This window comes from Paroedura picta, chromosome 13 (assembly GCF_049243985.1).
Source record: "Paroedura picta isolate Pp20150507F chromosome 13, Ppicta_v3.0, whole genome shotgun sequence".
Taxonomy (NCBI): Eukaryota; Metazoa; Chordata; class Lepidosauria; order Squamata; family Gekkonidae; genus Paroedura; species Paroedura picta.
Genome location: NC_135381.1, coordinates 27,871,002 through 27,889,877, shown reverse-complemented (window position 1 = coordinate 27,889,877; position 18,876 = coordinate 27,871,002). Strand labels below are relative to the sequence as shown.

The following is an 18,876-nucleotide window of genomic DNA, read 5'->3' as shown; positions in this document are numbered from 1 at the left end:
TCATTGTGTGTGTTGCTTATTCGGGTGTTTGCACATTGTAATCCTAGCTGTCCTCTATTTCTGTCATTTTAGATCAGTTTTCTACTTTACAGGGCACTGAAGAATGGCTTTAAAAGGGAATTAAACATCTTTGAAGGGTCTCATTAATGATCACTAACCGTAGCAGAATTGAACCAGAATACCAGTAGCTCAGAGAGCAGCATCATGGAGAAATATGAGTCTCCCGTGTCTTTTTTAGGTCTTCCAGGACCTCTGTGGGGATCTTTGTCCACCATGCAATGATGTGCTGCCAATCTGTGTTGCCTTTAGTTCTAGCCACTTCAGAGTAATGTTATAAAAAATGAAGTCATATGAAACTAGATCTAAAAATCTGGAGCAGTCCTGCTACTGTGAAAGAATTCTCCATGATTATTTTACTTTGTCAAGGAAAAAACAAAATTGATCTGACACCCCTACCCCACTCCCGATCTTTCTCCAAGGAGAACAAATCTTTATCCTAGCTTGGCCAGCATGGCTTCATTACCTGAGAAGATGATAAATTGGTCAAGAGACATTGGCCAGATATCTTACTACAGCCTGCAAAGTTACTGCAGTTGGTAGGTTTGTGAAAGTCCCTGGTGGAGTCCCAGACTAATGGGAAATTCTGTGTGTTGACTGCTCACAAAATGTGTATTCACTTTGTTTTGTGTAAGTAATGTACAGAATTTATAAAAGGGGGATTTCAGGGTTGTTTTTTTAACTGGTTGCAAGGAAGTCTACAGAGTATTCTTGTGGCTTACTTGGCTGTGAAATGCATTGAAAGGTAAAAGTTGTCATGAGATTGTTCTGGCAGAATTGTCCTGCCAGGTAGCCTTTGGCTGTCATTGCTTAAAAGAAAAGTGTAAACAATGTCCTCATGGTTTGGTGCATTGGATCACCCCGCCTTCACAAGAACCTTTGAGGCTTCAACTGAAATCACTTCAAATGCACACATGGTGAGCACATATTATTGACCCAGTCTGGTAAATGAAATAACAAAAGTCAGGCATCTGAAAATCAGGCTTGCCTTAAGATAATTTGCAAAGATTTTTGTGGTTGGGAAACAGGTTAAATGGTTAATTTTCTGTCTTGTAAAGCTTTTTAATAAATTGGAGGAACAAATGCTGTGTTTAGACCCTTAAATGGGAATATAGGATGCAACTTCCCAAAGGGCTGGGTCCTACCAACTGCCCACTTCCCCCACCGCATTTATTGCAGCCTCTATCCTTAAGGGGCTTTCACGTGGCAAGGAACTATAAGTCAGTGAGCTGCTGTAGCATGGTAATGCTGGTCTAGGACAGAAGACAGCTGGGTCTGAATCCCCTCTCTGCCATGTATGGTTGCTGGGTGACCCTGGTCCTGCCACAGCCTCTCAGTCTACCTCATAAGGTCTAGGGATGCCAGTCCCCCGGTGGTTTTACAGCTCATCTCCAAGCAACAGAGATCATTTCCTCTGGAGAAAATGGGTGCTTTGGAGGGTGGACTCCACTGTGGTCTCCCCACAAATCCCACCCACTCCCAACTCCACCTCTAGAGCCTCCAGTGTTTCCCAGCTCAAAGCTGGCAACCCTAGGTTGTAAGAATAAGCATAAGGATAGAAGAATGATGTGGTAAGATGCTTCGTGTCCCCAGCTGCAGACAAACGGGATGCAAATTAAAAACCTAAGCTTTAAAAAATTGCACACAGGAATGAAATAACAATCCAAATCCCAGGCTTCCAGTTTCCAGCTTTCAAATCAAATGTACATCACAGCCAGAATACATTTGCGTTTTTTACTTACCCGTTTTACATATGGCTTTTTGCTCCCTGGAGAAAGGCAGAGATAGAAATGGGATGATAGATGAAAGAGGCAACTAATGCCCCATGTTGGTGCTGCTCCAGATCATCAGGTGGGTACAACAGTAACCCACCCATCCAGATCTCTGTAATGGAAGCCTGGCTTGCCTTCCCATGCACCAAGTGGCAAGTGTTGATAGCATCTTCTGATTCTTGAGCACCCAGCAAGAATTAGGTAGGCTCTCCTGACCTTTTTCTGAGTGCTGCCATGATCCATTGTGAGTTCTGCAAGTTTTTTGCTGTAGAATTTGTACCTTGTCTTTATATCGCTGAGTTCACTAACCTGTTTTGGGCCACTTCCCATGCAAATGTTTTCAAAAACAAATTGGGTCCCCGGAATATTCATGTTTGGATGGGGGAATGGTGGGATAGGTAAAATAATTAATTTTACAGACAGAGAAACTGGGTCAGGGGTGATTTAGGAGAGCTTGAAACAAAGAAGGTGGGAGGGGTAGAGAACAGCCGAGTTAAGGTGATCTGAGAGTTTTGGGTGTTGTGTCCTTAATGCCAGGCATCAAAATATTATTATTAGTTATCAACGTATTGTTAATAACCATTAATAATTATCATTGATTATTAATTTATTGTTGATAATTAATAATAATTAATGCTTTATTGTTATTATTTATTAATACAAATAAATACAAATAAGGTTTCAAACTGGAGAACTGTTTAATAAGTCCTTTCACTGTCAGGTGCTGCAGAGAGAACAACTTCCTTTTATCACACTGCAGGGTGGGTGTTTACTTTTCTCCTCTTTCATGCCGAATGTGTAGAAAAACCCTTTCCAGCTTCCCTCAAGGAAATTGTGGCATTAAATGGGCTTTTACACTTGCATTCGCATATGTCAGTGTTAACATTATGGATGAGAAACAAGAACTGGAAAAAGAGGCAAGCATCTTTTAAAGATTTATAGCTGAAAGATTTCTGGTTGAATGTCTGTGTCAGCTCTAGATGATATGCTTGCACATCTAAGAAGCTGAGACCAAGAAGAAACTGCAAGAGCTGACAGTGTGAGTTATGTGTCCCCTGTTTCAGCACTGCATCCATGCCACCAAATGTTACTTCTACTTGCCCAAATCAAGTTAAGGGAATCTTGAGAGAGTCTCATGGAATGCTTGGGTGGTAAATTAGCTGCAACTGACTGGCTCCATTGGTTGAATACAGCTTTGGACAGATCAGCACATGCAGAAGAATGAAATGAGAAAATCCTAAAATAGCAGAACTGTTGTGTATGCAGTCCTGGCAATAAATGAGCTTGAGGTCTGAGGCAAGATTGAGATTCTGAACCTCTGATTGGCTCGTGGCTATCTGGCTTCCCTGCGGGAGTTAGTGGAATCTGTTCAGTTTACAGCTGGATCCTCCATGGATGCAATCAGTTTAAACCGTTGCGTTCCAATTGACCAAGACTTTTTGTTCCATAACTGTTATAATGTGGGGTTTGTTGGAGGGATTTCTCAGTGAAGTCTTGGTACTACTTGTATCATGTGTCTGCATCAATAAAGAGCTGCAGTGATTCCAGTGTCTCTGGGTTCATGACCCACGGATACAACACTGGCGACGAGGATGGGATTTTGAGACTAGGAATGCGGCCCTAGTAAGTAATCATCTTCTGGAATCATTGCTGTGGAGCCCTGCCTTCCAAAGAGGGACAAGCTGCTGAAATCACTTTCTGCTTGGTGCCCAACCTCCAGGGAAGGGACTGTCCAATCAACTGAACACACTGTCCATAAAGCAGACTCAGTCTTGTGGGAAATGATATGGCCACCGAGGGACAACTGGAGCCATTCAACCTGAGCCAACCTGACAAGTGGGAGGCCTACATCCAGAGGCTCAAGTGGCACTTTGGAGCCAACGTAATCACAGACCAACAGATCCAGTGTGACAGGTTTTTGAGCATGCACAGGATGGCCACGTTTCAACTTGCCTATGAACTCACTGGACCTGCCAGCCTCGAGACTGTCACTTTCAACAAGGTCATCCTGAAGCTCAAAGAAAACCATCTGAGACTGGACATCATTGCTAGCAGAATGAGGGCACGTCTGTCACCGAGTTCTGGTGGCCCTCCTTCGCGCAGCAAGGTTCCGTGCCTTTGCAGACATGGAGGAGATGATCTGGCACTGGCTAGTGTGTGGCCTTTAAGATGAATGCACCCAGAGCTGCCAGTTCATGATGGGGAATAGGATTGTGCGCTTCAGTGCGCTTCGGCTGCCTCGGCGATCACCGAAGCCCGAGGCGGCCAGCGCTACAGCGCAGAGAGGAGGGGTGGAATCGACGGTGGCACACCAGCTGGCAGCCACATGCAGGTGCAGTTCTGCACCTGCGTGTGGCTGCCAGCTGGTGTGCCACCACTCCTCCTCTCTGCGCTGTGGCGGTGGCCTCCTACACACCGCTTTGGGCTTTGGTGATCACTGAGGCAGCCGAACTGCATCGAAGCGCACAACCCTAATGGGGAATCCTAACCAAGGTGGCACTGACTGAGGTTCTGCTGAAACTGCAGCCCACAACACAAAGGAAGTCCGCACCACCACTGAACACTTCATTGCTGCCCGTGTCCAGCTACCATCCACCACAAAGTCATCTCTCCAGACATCAGTGAGGAGGAGGAGGAGGAGGAGGAAGTTGACTGTGTTAACTTTGCTTCTGCCACTCACACTGCAGACTCCTGTGCCAGATGTGGCAGACTGCATGCGCATTGTATGTGCTATTTCAACGACCCGCTGTGCCATGCGTGCAGAAAGAATAAGCACATTGCTGAAGACGGGGGGTTCTACCGATTGCAGAGAGCCAATAACCACGCTGAGACCAGATGGTTGAAAAAAGGAAAAGTATTTACTTAAAATCATTCCAGAGTTACATAATCAGATAACCACTGTGGAGATGCTGTGTGACAGAAAGCAAAGGAAGACCCTAATCCAGTCCCCCCCTAAAGCTGGGAGATGGGCGAGGTTCAGGTTAATTGTAGTTCTCTTTGAAGGTGCCTTTTGCACCAGCAGAATTCCTCCTGATGGAAATTAGGATCTGCAAGAGTGAGGTTCCTGGTCTGAGGAACCATTTCCATTTATACCCAGCAAGGCATCTTTGAAGTCCCAATTAAAAAATTGTATTCTTTCTGCCCCCATTGTTGAAAATAACTGTTTGTCTGCCTTGGATTCCTAAAAGGAGACAATTGCTTCCTAAAACATTAACAATAGATCTTGCTAGATACCTCCTCTCACATAGCTATTCCCCATAAAACATAGCTGTTTTATGATTGTTACTATAACCATAGATTTTTTTTGGAATGGGATTTGGGAGACAAAACCCAGACAGGTCATTTCTCAAAAGGCAAGAAATGTTTCTGTTCAGGAATGGTGATATATTGCATCCCCACCCCCTTTTGGGGTTTCATAGAAACTAATAAGTGAAGATTAAGCTTGCAATGTAGATTATTGGTGAGACTGGAGTACAACATTTTACCCAAGCCAATTTAGATTCGATTATTGCCTGAATTAATACAATTTTATATTACATGGCTTCCATGAAAAAGAAATTATCTACATATGAAAAATCCTTAGCTTAATGGATTGCTTCCAATTCGTTTTTGAAACTCCAAAAGAGAGCATATTTTAACCCAGGACTCAATAATCACCCAGCAATGCTTGTAATATCATTACAAGACTCATAAATAGCAGTTTGCTCCAAGACTTCGCCTTCTATTTATGTCCAGCAACTAATCTGATTGCAACTTGCTTTAAAAGAGGTAATTTCTACAGCCATGTTCTCATTTTGTTTGTTTACTCATTAATATGCAACTGGTACAGAATACGGCTGCATGGGTCTTTGTTCAGTCATCTTGGCGGGCCCACGTCCAGCCATTGCTGATGCACCTACACTGGTTGCTAGTCTGTTTCTGGATCAAGTTCCAGGTATTGTTCTTGACCTTTAAGGCTATACGCAGCTCGGGCCCTACTTACTTACAGGACTGCTTACCTCCTTATGCCCCCCACAGTGCCCTTTGCTCTGTGGGTATGAATCTGATGATGGTTCCGGGGCCCTGGGAGCCATGCCTGGCTTTGGCCCCAACCTGGTGGAATGAGCTCCCAGAAGAGCTGTGGGCCCTGAAAGAGCTCTCTGAGTTCCGCAGGGCCTACAAGATGGAGCTCTTCTGCCAGACATTTGGTTGAGGCCATGCTGAGTCCCTTGGGTTAAGATCGGTTGTCTCACCCCACCCACCCCCGGTTCCTGGGCTTGGTATTACACTGCGTCCAGTTGTTAGTGATCTATCCCCTGGTTGTTCCATCACCAATTCTTATGATTAGAATCCTGCTGGTGACAGTAAGCTCTGAACTGTCTTTTGGGAAGAAGTTATTTTATTGCTTCTGCCATGTTGATTGTTTTATTGTTGGGGATTATTGGGAATTATGTTATGGTGTTGTTTTAGGAATGAACGATGTTGTTTTATTATGTTATTTATTGTGAACCGCCACGAGCCAGCTTGCTGGGAGCAGTGGTCTACAAATTCATTAAACAAATAAATAATATATTCTGTGATGCTTGCACAATCTTTTGTACATCTCCTGAGATCATCTTTAGAAAGAATAACAAACTAGACATCATGGGAACTTTACGAAGACTAAAAATTCTAACCAAACTCCTTTATCTGCCCCTTACCCCAGCCCCTCTGTGTGCCAAATGGTTTGATTGTGAAGATAGTCTCTATAGGAAGGCAATCTGGTGAGATTTAGAATCCCCGGAAGGCTGTCAGTTCCCAGGTGCATCACAGTGGGGAGGCAGGAAGCTTGAGATCTGGGACCAGCTATATTCATGCCTACTCTAGTCAATAACAAAAGATCAAAACTGTGATGGTAAGGCTGAAAATCAAAAGATCCCCAATGGAGTGCAGGCAAAGTTGCTACCACAGGCATGACCATTGACAAGAATCAAATCACAGAGCAGAAATACATAATGTATAATGTCATGTCATGTAGCATGGCAAAAGCATAGCACAAGTATAATGTGACAAAAGCATAACATGATTTTGACAGTACGTTGCATTGCAACAGCACTTTCTGCCACCCCCTATAGGAAAGTAGGATTTCCCCAGAAATATAGCTGCAATTGGCACCTAAGGCATATTTTGGTATTACTGTAACAGTATTACGTAACACTGTTATAAAAAAGAAACCCCTTGAAGTAGGGAGATGTGGAGAATATGCAAAGCCAAAAAGGGAAACCAAAACCCTACCTAACCAGAAAAGTTAGGAACCCAACAGTTGAGCTGCAAAACTAAATGTTAAAATTATGGAATAGACCAACATTATGAGAAATACACTCATGTATAAAATCAAAGGGCTTGCTGGGTGGCAAAGAAAAATATATTTGGTGCTGCTCCAACTAGTCTTTCTAATGTAAAATATCTGAATTGGAGCCCACCCTCTAAAATATGTACTCCATAACTCTCTGCTTTTGCCCAGCTCTCAATCACAAGTGCATTCCCACGTGTCAGGAAAAACTGCTTTTATACATGAGTGCATTTCTCATAACAATTTGACCACTGAGAAAGACCCCTTGGGGTCGAAATGCATTTGGTTAGTCTATTCCAGGGGTGGGCAAACTGTGGCTCTCCAGATATCCATGGACTACAATTCCCATCAGCCCCTGCCAGCATTCACTAGCAAGGGCTCATGGGAATTGTAGTCCATGGACATCTGGAGGGCCACAATGTGCCCACCCTTGGTCTATTCCATGTGCAGTTAGAATTGTGATGTTTCTAAATCATGATGACTATGTAATGTATAGATTTTTTAAAATGTTGAACTAGTGCACTTTATGTAATAAATATCTGAAGATTTAAAAAATTATTCTTCCAGCTCAGTCTTTGGGTTCATAACTAAGATGTGGGGAAGATGCCAGCTACAATTGGGGGAGAGGGCAGCTGACACCCACATGGCAACTGCCCAGGCTTGGCTGTGATCTTTTCCCAAAACATTGGAGCAAAGTGGGTTTGAGAAAGGTCAAAGAAAAATCAGTGAAAGTGCACAAATGTTGTGGGGAAGTGTGTGTGGGAAACCAGGGTTGCTAGGCAATTGCTAGGAAAGTGGGGGCATGGGATGGCTGCAGCATCTTGTGTACTCCTATATCATTTCCAGGGAAAAACCCAGAAGAGATGTAAGGTAGCTCTAGGAATCGCTGAAAACCATAAAACATAGAATTCCCAGTGATTATTGAAGCTGTCCTACATAATTTCCAGGTGTTCCCTGGATGTGACAAATAGTCCAGACAACACTGAACTCCCTGCCCCCCCCACTCCCCATTTGCCCACCACCACTCAGAACAATGAAGAACTAAGGAAAAATACAATACTTCCCAACAGCCTTGACCAGGGGGCAGGTAACCTAGGCTGAATCTGCACTTACTTTGTTTATTCCATTGTGGATCCTGCTGAATCCAGATTGATTTGAACTCAGGTCTCCCCCCCCCCCCCGTTGAAAAAGAAAAGTGTTCTGCACATGGTTAGGAGAGTTCAGAAGGGGAGGGGTGGAGCCAAGCACAGCTGGAACCTCTTTATTTCTTTTCTTGAAGTGGGGGAGAGGATTGGAGACAGCAGAGGAGGGAGAGAAAAAACCCAAGAGGCAGATCTCTACTGACAAGAGTTAGTGCTTCTGGGGGCTTCTGCTGAGAGAAATTAGGGGCCTCCTCTTTAAGGCAAGCTTGTCACCTGGGCAGCCTTGGCCAATCAGGGCTTTGCTACCATGGAGTTCAGGAACAAATTCAAAGCAGCCGGAGCTCTGCATGCTTTCTCAATCCGATTCTTCAAATATTGTAGATTAAAGCCACTCCAGGATATTGCAGGATAAAGGTAGGGTCACTCCAGATTAATCATGCTTGTTGCAGAGGGAAAAGTTAAATCGGACAAAGTCAAAATAAAAATCTCATTCAGTGGAGATGGCAGGGACTGAATCGACCTGGGATTGGAATAAAAGCTCTGTGCAGACACCACCCTATACAGAAACTCCTATTGTCTCCCATGCATTGAAATGAGCGGGAGCTTGCCTGGTGTGCAATAGCATCTTTGTGTTCTTCCCCATCATTAGCTGAGACTTGGGCATCCAGCTTAGTTTAAACTGAACACTCTGCCAGCTTCCTGTAGAGTACAGAGCCTTGCTGATAGAATATCAGCACAGAGGACTTCTCATACAGCAAAAACTTTCGTTGTTAGTCTGTTATGATTTCTTTCACACTTCTGTATCTCTTGCATTGTGAATAGACCAACATATTAACAGCTGAGTTCTCAGTGGCATGCTGAATTTTTGTTGATGTGGGACACATCTTCTGGCACATGATGTCAGCCATGATGTCCATAGTCCTGCCCATGAAGCATGCCAGAAGGGCCCAGCTAGTGGCCATGCCAGGCCCTGGGTCCTAGGAAGCCACTGTGCAACCTGCAGGGGCCAAGGTAGCAATGGAGGAGCAGGTATGGGGAGGGGGGAGGAAGGGAGTGTATGTGTTTGTGTGTGTATGTTTGCTTGGGAGGGAGGGAGGTTGGGAAACCAACAGGGAGAAATGGGAGGTGGGAAGGGGAGGGAATCTCTGTGTGTCTCTGTGTGTGTGTTTACGAGTGAGGATGGGGGGGGGGAGAAAGCAAAGAGGAGGTTGGAGACCAACAGGTAAGGGGGGAAATGGGGGGGGGAGAAGAAGAAGAAGAGTTGGTTCTTATACCCGAAGGATTCTCAGAGTGGCTTACAGTCGCCTTCCCTTTAATCTCCCCACAACAGACATCCTGTGAGGTGGGTGAGGCTGAGAGAGCCCTGATATCACTGCTCAGTAAGAACAGCTTTATCAGAGCCCAAGGTCACCCAGCTGGTTGCATGTGGGGGAGTGCAGAATCGAACCTGTCTCACCAGATTAGAAGTCTGCACTCCTAATCCCTACACTAAACTGGACACTAAACTGGATGTGTGTGTGTGTGTTTGCGAGGGAGGGAAGCAGAGGAACAAAGGAGGAGGTTAAGAAACCAACAGGTAAGGGGGGAAGGGAAGAGAATCTCTCTGAGTGTTTATGGGCATGTGTGTTTGCAAGGGAGGGAGGGGTCCCTGCCCAAGTAGCTCCAGAGCAGGTATGTATCCCACATACCCTCTGAGTGTCTGGCTGCCAGAATTTTTTTTACATGAGCTTCAGGTGGTTAGAATATCAATCATTGGCATGTGGTGGGTGTTGCTTGCCAACGTCCTCCATGTTTTATACCATGTTTAACTCTGCCCTCTTTCCAGCATGTTATGCTAGGAAAGATGGGAGGAAGGGAACCCTGATTTAACTCGGTTTGGAGTATGAAATGAAGTTGCTAGCAAGGAATATAATTTTGCCTTCCATCATGCATTGCTGAATTTAGTGCATGAGAGGTTCACCACATAAATGGATTTGTCTCACTTGGGTGGAGCTGAATATTGTGCATCTGAGAGAGATCATAGAATAATAGAATTGGAAGGTACCTCATGGGTCATCTAGTCCAACGCCCTGAACTATGCAGGACAGTCATAAACCTATCGCTCATCCACTGTAACCTGCCACCTCTTTGAACCTTCACAGGATCAGCCTCTCTACCAGATGGTTATCCAGCCTCTGTTTAAACAGTTCCAAAGATGGAGAACCCACCACCTCACGAGGAAGCCTGTTCCACTGAGAAACCAATCTGTCAGGAAATTTTTCCGGATGTTTAGATAGAATTTCTTTTGAATTAATTTCACCCTACTGGATCTGGTCCGTCTCTCTGGGGCAAGAGAGAACAACTCTGCTCCATTCTCTATATGGCACCCTTTTAAATACTTGTAGATGGCTATCAGATCCCTTCTCAGTTCTCTCCAGGCTTAACAGACCAAGCTTCCCCAACTATTCCTCACATGTTTTGGCCACCAAACCCCTCACCATCTTTGTCGCCCTCCTCTGGACATGCTCCAGTTTGTCTACATCCCTCTTCAACTGGGGTGCCCAAAACTGAACACAGTGGTCCCAAGTGAGGCTGAACCAGAACAGAGTAAGGTGGTATCATCACCTCCTGTGATCTGGACACAATACACCATTTGATATAGCCCAAAATCCCATTTGCCTTTTTAGCCACCGAGTCACACTGCTGACTCATGTTCAATGTATGGTCTACTAAGATGCCTAGATCCTTTTCACACATACTGCTGCCAAGTCAAGTCTCCCCCATCCTATATTGACGTATATGGTTTTTCCTACCTAAATTATGAGCTTTGAGTTTTTTTCTTCCAACTTTATGCCCTCTGCAAGCATCTTCTCAGTTTGGTTTAAGTGTTTTCTCCCCAAAAATTTCTGCAATTGTTAGAGGGCAAAGAGTGGCCAAGTAGAATAGATTGTACATTGGATTGAAGAGATCTAGGATCAGACACTCACCTTGAGGTAAACTGGATGATGATTACCAACCATTAGCTCTCAGCCTAACCTGTATTAGGTTTAAAGATAAAACCCGTATAAGGATAAATTTAGCTAGGCCTCATGTATGCCACATGGACATCCGTAGAAGAAGATCACAGTTGGTTTTTTATACCCCACTTTTCACTACCCAAAGGAATTCCAAAGCAGCTTACAAACTTCTTTCCCTTTCTCTCCCAACAACAAACACCCTGTGAGTCAGGGTGGGGTTAAGGGAGCTCTAATAGATGTGCTCTGTGAGAACAGCCATAAGAGTATTGTGACCAGCCCAAGGTCACCCAGCTGGAGGAGTGGGGAATCAAACCTGAATCTCTAGATTAGAGGCTCTTTAACCACTACACCACACTGGCTCCTTTAGAGCAGGGGTAGTCAACTTGTGGTCCTCCAGATGTTCATGGCTCCCATTCACCAAACTGGCACTTCCATATGGAAGAAGTTGGAGGGGTGTGTGGCTAGGGGTGGGACAGCTTACCTGATTGGCCTTTCATGGGACAGATGGCCAATCAGGAACGCGATGAGTCCCAACTCCTCGTACCATTCATGTTCCGCTTTATATATATGTGTGTGTGTGTGTGTGTGTGTGTGTGTGTGTGTGTGTGTGTGTATGTATGTATGTACAGGTTTTATGTTTAAATGCTGAAATGTTTCTTTTTATGTTACTTGCTCTGATGACTCTGGGTGGAAAGGCATTGTAATGTTTTACATAAATAAAACAAAGAAGAGCCTATTGTGTAAACCTTGTACCCTATGCTGCTGAATCATAGGTTGCTTACTTCTTCAAGTAGGTTGGCTTAAAGACATGAGCTCCTTTTAAACTGTACCCCTAGAATCTCCCATCTATTGCCCCATTCTGTTTCAGCATATTGTGTGTGTCTTTGTGGTGTGATACGGCCACTAAAAAGAGAAGTTGCAAAAGGAGAAATGGGGAAAGCAGGATTACAGTGTTGCTCCCAAAAGGTGAGAAACAAATTAACAAAAAGAGAATGCCGGTCTTTCCTCCTTACTAAAATTTAAAGAGTGGAGGGGGGAAAGGTGTGCTGATTTCATCTGGGGGAATGTCACAGGGAAAGCGTTAATCCCTCCCAAGGACTGCATTCCAAGGATTTTCTTAACCCTTATCCTGCCAGATTTTTACATCAGATCTTGTAGCCTGCAAACAATCAACATGCATGATCTTGCTACTTGCAGGCTGGATTTTTTAATTTATTTGACTGGATCTGAGACTGGGCACACACCACATGCCTTGCAGGAATACCGTCACTCAGGGACTGACCCATTACTGCTGATCCTGGGCAATGATTTGAAAAAGTACTGTCCCTTTAAGAGGAACACCCATCTCACCCTGCTCTGTTGTTTTCCAGCAGTAGCCAACAGATAAAGCTGGCAACTTATTTAATTAGATGGGATGCTTTAAATAGACCACGGTTTTGTACTTTCAACTCAGCTAGTTCAAGGTGAAGGCTGCCTCTGTTGATGCTGCATGAAAGCCCATGAGCTGTTGCCATGGCATATTCTCCAACGCTGCAAACAAAGATAGAAACATGCTCATGACATATCGATTCTCATACAAAGGGGTCACTGAGCAAGCATCCCAGCCTACACTGCTGAAGGCGCGGCTGCCAATTTCCTCTCCACAAGGCCAAATCTGCTAACAGGAAGTTTTGATTAAAGATATGGTGCAAACAGCATAATTGTGCTACAGTGGATAATCAACAAAATAAGCCTGAGTAACTTCCAGTGGAGGGAATGGCAGAGGATATACTGTATGGACACTAAGAGTAGAAAGTGGAGGCCACTTCTCTCTGCAATGCATACATGTCAATACCAAGCAGGAACACACTTCATGGTACCATGCGGAATCTCAGTACCGTGTTTGGGAAACCCTGCTCTAGAGAGTTTGTAATGGTTAAGAGTGATGGCCTCTAATCTGGAGAACTGGGTTTGATTCCCCACTTCTCCTCCACATGCAGCCAGCTGTGTGACCTTCAGCTAGTCACAGTTCTCTCAGAGCTCTCTCAACTGCACTTTCCTCACAAGGGGTCTGTTTCTGGGAGAGGAAGCTGCTTTGAGACCTCTTTGGGTAGTAAAAAGCAAGGTACAAAACAATACCTTTTCTTCTTCTTCCTTAGTTCCTTTCTTTTGCTGGCCCTTTGGGCTTTTGTTTCTATGTCCATGAGGACTAGAAACTTTTAAAACAGGTAAAAGCACTGGTTCTTAAGATACAAATGAATTTGAGTGAATCAAATAAATATCCAACTTTTCTTCCCAATGGAGGCCGAAAACATCTGATGACATCAGTGTGGTGTGGTGATTAAGAATGGCAGCCTCTAATCTGAAAAAGCCAGGCTCGATTCCCCAGTCCACATGCAGCCAGCTGGGTGGCCCTGGGTTAAACCTGGTCCTGTTAAGGCTGTTTTCACAGAGCAGTTCTCTCAGAGCTCTTTCAGCCCCACCTGCTTCACAGGGTGCCTGTTGTGGGGAGAGGAAGGGAAGGTGATTGTAAGCTGCTTTGAGACTCCTTTGGGTAGTGAAAAGGGGTGGTGGTGGTGTCAAGTCACAGCTTACTTGTGGCAAAAGCCTCATGGGATTTTCAAGGCAAGGTGCATTCGGTGGTGGTTTGCCATTACCTGTCTATGCCTTACAACCCTGAACCTATTGGGTGGTTTCCCATTCAAATACTGATGGGGGCCAACCGTGCTTAACGTCTGAGTCCAAAATAGGACTAGCCTGCGCTATGCAGGTAAAGGTAAAGGTATCCCCTGTGCAAGCACCGAGTCATGTCTGACCCTTGGGGTGATGCCCTCCAGCGTTTTCATGGCAGACTCAATACGGGGTGGTTTGCCAGTGCCTTCCCCAGTCATTACCGTTTACCCCCCAGCAAGCCGGGTACTCATTTTACCAACCCCGGAAGGATGGAAGGCTGAGTCAACCTTGAGCTGGCTGCTGGGATTGAACTCCCAGCCTCATGGGCAGAGCTTTCAGACTGCATGTCTGCTGCCTTACCACTCTGCGCCACAAGAGGCTCTTCTATGCAGGTAAGGGCTGGTTTTTGAAAAGAAATTGCTGGGAATTTCCATTTAGGCCATTATTTGACAGTTTGTTTTAGGTAAAAGTTCAGAACCAGGCTTTTTTATTTTGTTTTCTTTACAACTTTATTTACAAAATGTATTAAAACTCTTTGTATGAGACCTCATTCAAATAAGGCTCAGTAATTTATGACCAGACATGCAGTTTACACTCGGACAGCCATGTTTGCTGGCAAGTTTCTTTTTATCTTTCCACTGAAGTGCAATTTCAACAACCCATAAAGAACCTAAAAAGATTTGTTTTGAAAAGAAAAATAATAATAAAAAAACAAAAGGAATCAAAAAATATTCTTGAATAGTTACTACTGAACTTCCACAGTCTGAAGTTAGTAGCAGGATTTTTTTTTTAAGCAGTTGACTTTTTTTTTTTTTAAACATGCACTTTTTAAAAAATAACAACCCATTTCTCAAATACTTCACCAGGGTGAAGCCTCCCTTTTCTGCAAAATTATTTTCATTTGATGATAAACATACATTTCTTTTTCTGTACAGTTTCTAAGAAAATGCTTTTTTCTTTTTACTTAAATACAACATATTTGCACAGCCTTGCGTTTCCCTTTGCTGAAACGTTATAGCATTCAGAAATCGAAAATCACAGTTTCATGAGAAAGAACAGTTTTTGCTTAATTACCTCTGTAAAAACACGAGCAGCAACTTTGTCTACAGGAGTTTTCTTTGATATTTTTAAATGTTACATTTTGTAGAAATGTGTTTCCCCCTTTCTTTATTCCTATATTATATTCCTTGATTTAATGAGCTATCAAATATATCATCCGTGATTTTTATATGCCTTGTTTTCATGAACTATCAAATATATTGTCAGTAACCTCTTTCATTTTCTTCTTTTTTTAATTTTAAAGAAAAAAATATATTTGTTATTTCTTCTATTATCTTGCTTAATATCCAGTATGTTATTTATGAAATGAAACCTTGTGGAACTATCAATCACACATATTGTTGCATTAGAGGTAATTAGTATGTTGATGATATTTATCTAGTTGGTAACTGACAGTGTGGATTTAAAAGATGCAGGAACGAATCTATGAAGCTGCCTTATACTGAGCCAAGCCATTGCCTCAGTGCTTTCCATCCCGACCCATATTGACTGGCAGCACCAACATCTCAGAGTCTTTCCTGGACCAACCACCTGAGATCCTTTTTGCAGGAGATGTCGGAGATTGAAGCAGGGATTGCCTACATTCCAAGCACTGGCCAATGACTTCTCTTGCCCAGCTAGGGATCTGGTGGACTCATGGATGGAACACATCTAAGCAGCTGAGAATCTGGAAGCTGGCAAAGCTGAGTCTCTTATCTTTTAACAGCATGTATCAGAATGTATTATATTCCCCATGACACTAAAAAGCCTTACTATCCTGTGGAGAAGCAGCTATGACAAAATGACTGACAGGAGTTGAAACTACTGTAATTCACACTTAGAGGGTTTTGTTGTGGTCCAGACCAACTGGTCTTGTTTGAGGTACCATCCTGTTTTCTTTTATGAAGCGAGGCCGATCAGCAAAGCATCATTCAAGCACAGTGCTGGATTCTAAATTACAGAATTAAATTGTGGTGGTGGTGGTGGTGGTGGTGGGGTAAATTGGGAACCTACATTATGGAGGCATTAGGATCCTGCTATTTTCTCTCTTTTCTCATTTTGCTGTCAACGGCTCGGTTAAATCCATAAACATGCAGCCGGAGATCTAGGGGTGGAATTGGAATTTCAAAGAGTTTCTTCTCAACATTAGTGATCAATATTAAAAATTAAAAGAGAGCACTTGCAAGATGTTAGAAGGGAAAGGGTTGGCTGGCTCTTCATTTAAGTTCTTGGAGAACTGGCTTGCCAAGATGCAGGGTCTTCTCCCTCCTCTGCAGATGATTCCTATTCCTCCACAATGTGCTGATGTGCCCCCCCCCCCGTTGTTTGTTACATTCACTTAGAACTGATATATGCATTTTCTTAAAATATGAGGCAGGATCTAGAATTATGATGGTAAAAGAGAAACTTTACCATCAGGAGAAAGGAAGCAAAGCTTAGATCTATGTAACAGGCTGTTTCAAAGAATATAAGCAGTAGTATTCTGAGGCTTAATATTAAGGATAGCTTAACATTTTGATGGGGGGCACTTGAAAACTTGTGTTTATTTCTTTTCAAAAGAATGAGTCCATATACTGTGCAGTGGTATCAAAGAATGGCTTCTGTTGAACTTCTGTTAAAATTCTTTTTACAAGAATATTTTTTCACACATTAGACTACTTGTCCATGTTCAGTTTTGTTGTTGTTGATTTGTTTTCAAGCAAAGCAAGAGTATTTTAATGGTTTGCATTGTGTTTTTGTTTTTTGAGTCTTAAGAGTTTCCCATAAGGCACTGAAGGAAAAAAAAAATCCTATGAAAAGTTCATTGCACCATCGTCAATTATGTATCCTGCCTGACACCTCGGAAGGAGGAAAAAATTGGCTCTGGTGGTCAGGAGCACTGAAGAAGCCGGGATCTCTGCTGCTCCTTCCTTAGCATTCCATCAGCATGGGATCTGCAATGAGATTGCAAAAAGCTCAGTTTTGGCCTATGAGAAGGAAGGATTATTGTAACATCAGAGGAAATAGACAGGAAGGTGGTGGGAAAAAACTGAACTGAGCTGCTTGCTCATCATGAAATTAGCTTCCGGAGTTGGATACGGAGGACTGTGCAGAGTCCTTTTGTACCTAGGTAGTTGTCTTCAAGATCCTTAACAAAAAGGGGAAGGGGACAGGGGAAACAATTACAGAAGGCCCTGAAGCTGAGTTCAAGACCAGGGATTATGCTTCAGCAAGGGGTAAGGGAACAGGGTGGGAGATTCGAAACCAATAATGTACAGAAATTCTTGTCAGTTATTGACCCAGTCCATTGGCCAGTAATGCTTATTCTGATGTTCTCCAGTGTCAACTAGGGATGGATGATTTGGTTTGAATAAGGTGAAAAGCACCCAATTCAATGCTGATTTGAGTACTTTTGGGGCATATCCGAGCTGAATTGCCCATACCTGCACTTTAAGGAGTCCAAATCAGCCTTATTCACATTGTGATTTGGCGATTTGACTGCTCCATTATATCCTATGTGGCCATTAAAATCAGTGGGAATTTTTGCCTTTTTATCTATTCCATGTTCTGAGGTGGGGTGGGGGCTTGAGAAGCACCAAATTTACAGCATAGCTGCAGGAGTCCCTCCTTAAAAGAACCTCCAAGTTTAAAAAAGATGGGACCAACGGGGTCCAATTTTATGGGCACCCAAAGACGGTGAATAGGATGTCCATGGGCAAGTGTGGTGATTTAAGCATAATAGTTCTGAACCAGAGAGCTGGGCATGGGCACCCATGCCACTTTCTCTCTTTGTTGAAGCACTGGTAGTCCCCTCCCTATTCTTAAGGGCCAATCCAAACAGGACCCTTGGAATTCCATGATTAGAGACTCAGCATTGTTTACAAATTCATCTGTGATGCCTGTGGGGTCCCATCTGAACAGGACTGTGTTATAAGAGGAGCAGGGTTGCTGTGTCACAGCTAGCAACCACCAGGATAAATTGGGGCCTGGTGTGCCGGGTCAGCAAAGGTGCACTGACATCGCTTCCAGCCAAAATCAGAAGTGACTAGAGTGTCTACTGTCTCGGTTCCAGTTTTTACTGGAAATGAAGTCAGTGCAGCATCTATGCATGCTTCATCCCCTCCCATTTCTTCCTGCTTGTACTTTAGCCATGATGCTGGCAGAGTGGTCTCCTGCCATAGCAGTAGGCCTGACATACCTAGAGGGGAGTAGTAGGATTAAGCTTTTCCCTGGTTCCATTTTTTCCAATTCAATTTTTAAAATGTATTTATTTGATTAGATTTATCGACTGGCACCTTCTGCATCTAGGCTCTGGTCACTGTGCAATATACATTCCGTTAAAATCAGAATATAAAAACTGCAATAAAATAATATCTATTTAAAAATGGCTCCATTGTTTGCCTCACTTGCAGAGTTCTCCAAGTTCCCAAGGGCCTGCTCTTCCACCGTGCATCTGACTGAGTTCCGGCCTTCACCTCAGTCATCCTTCTGTGCCCATGGCCCATCCCCACTCTGGGGTTTGCTGCTGAATGGGTAACCCCTCTTTGGGCCAGGACTTTCTGAAATACATCTCAGCTTGTTAGCCTGACATGTTGGGATGTTACATTTAGAACGAAGTAGGATTTAAGAATATTGTTTTTAGATGAATTCAGTATTTTATTCAGATTCATATGTGCATTTGCATTTTGTATTCTTTTTACTGTTGTACACCACTTTTGGAGAGGGGTGGTTTAGAAATCTCAAAAATGGATGGATGGATGGATGGATGGATGGATGGATGGATGGATGGATGGATGGATGGATGGATGGATGGATGGATGGATGGATGGATGGATGGATGGATGGATGGATGGATGGATGGATGGATGGATAGATAGATAGATAGATAGATAGATAGATAGATAGATAGATAGATAGATAGATAGATA

At 43.6% G+C, this 18,876-nt stretch overlaps 1 protein-coding gene and 1 long non-coding RNA gene across 8 annotated transcripts in view; one reads left to right on the top strand and one right to left on the bottom strand.

Moving 5' to 3' along the window:
- Positions 1-9,734: 9,734 nt before the first annotated feature.
- Positions 9,735-16,621, top strand: LOC143822967 (uncharacterized). Its single transcript, XR_013226335.1, has 2 exons — positions 9,735-9,858; positions 10,424-16,621. It is a non-coding gene; the product is annotated as an uncharacterized LOC143822967 (long non-coding RNA).
- Positions 14,414-18,876, bottom strand: part of GRIA3 (glutamate ionotropic receptor AMPA type subunit 3) — a 224,019-nt gene continuing 219,556 nt past the window's right edge. For all 7 annotated transcript variants that reach the window (XR_013226333.1, XM_077308701.1, XM_077308700.1 and 4 more), the window contains one exon: positions 14,414-16,902. The gene's annotated coding sequence lies outside the window, so the exon portion shown is untranslated. The remainder of the gene's footprint in view (positions 16,903-18,876) is intronic.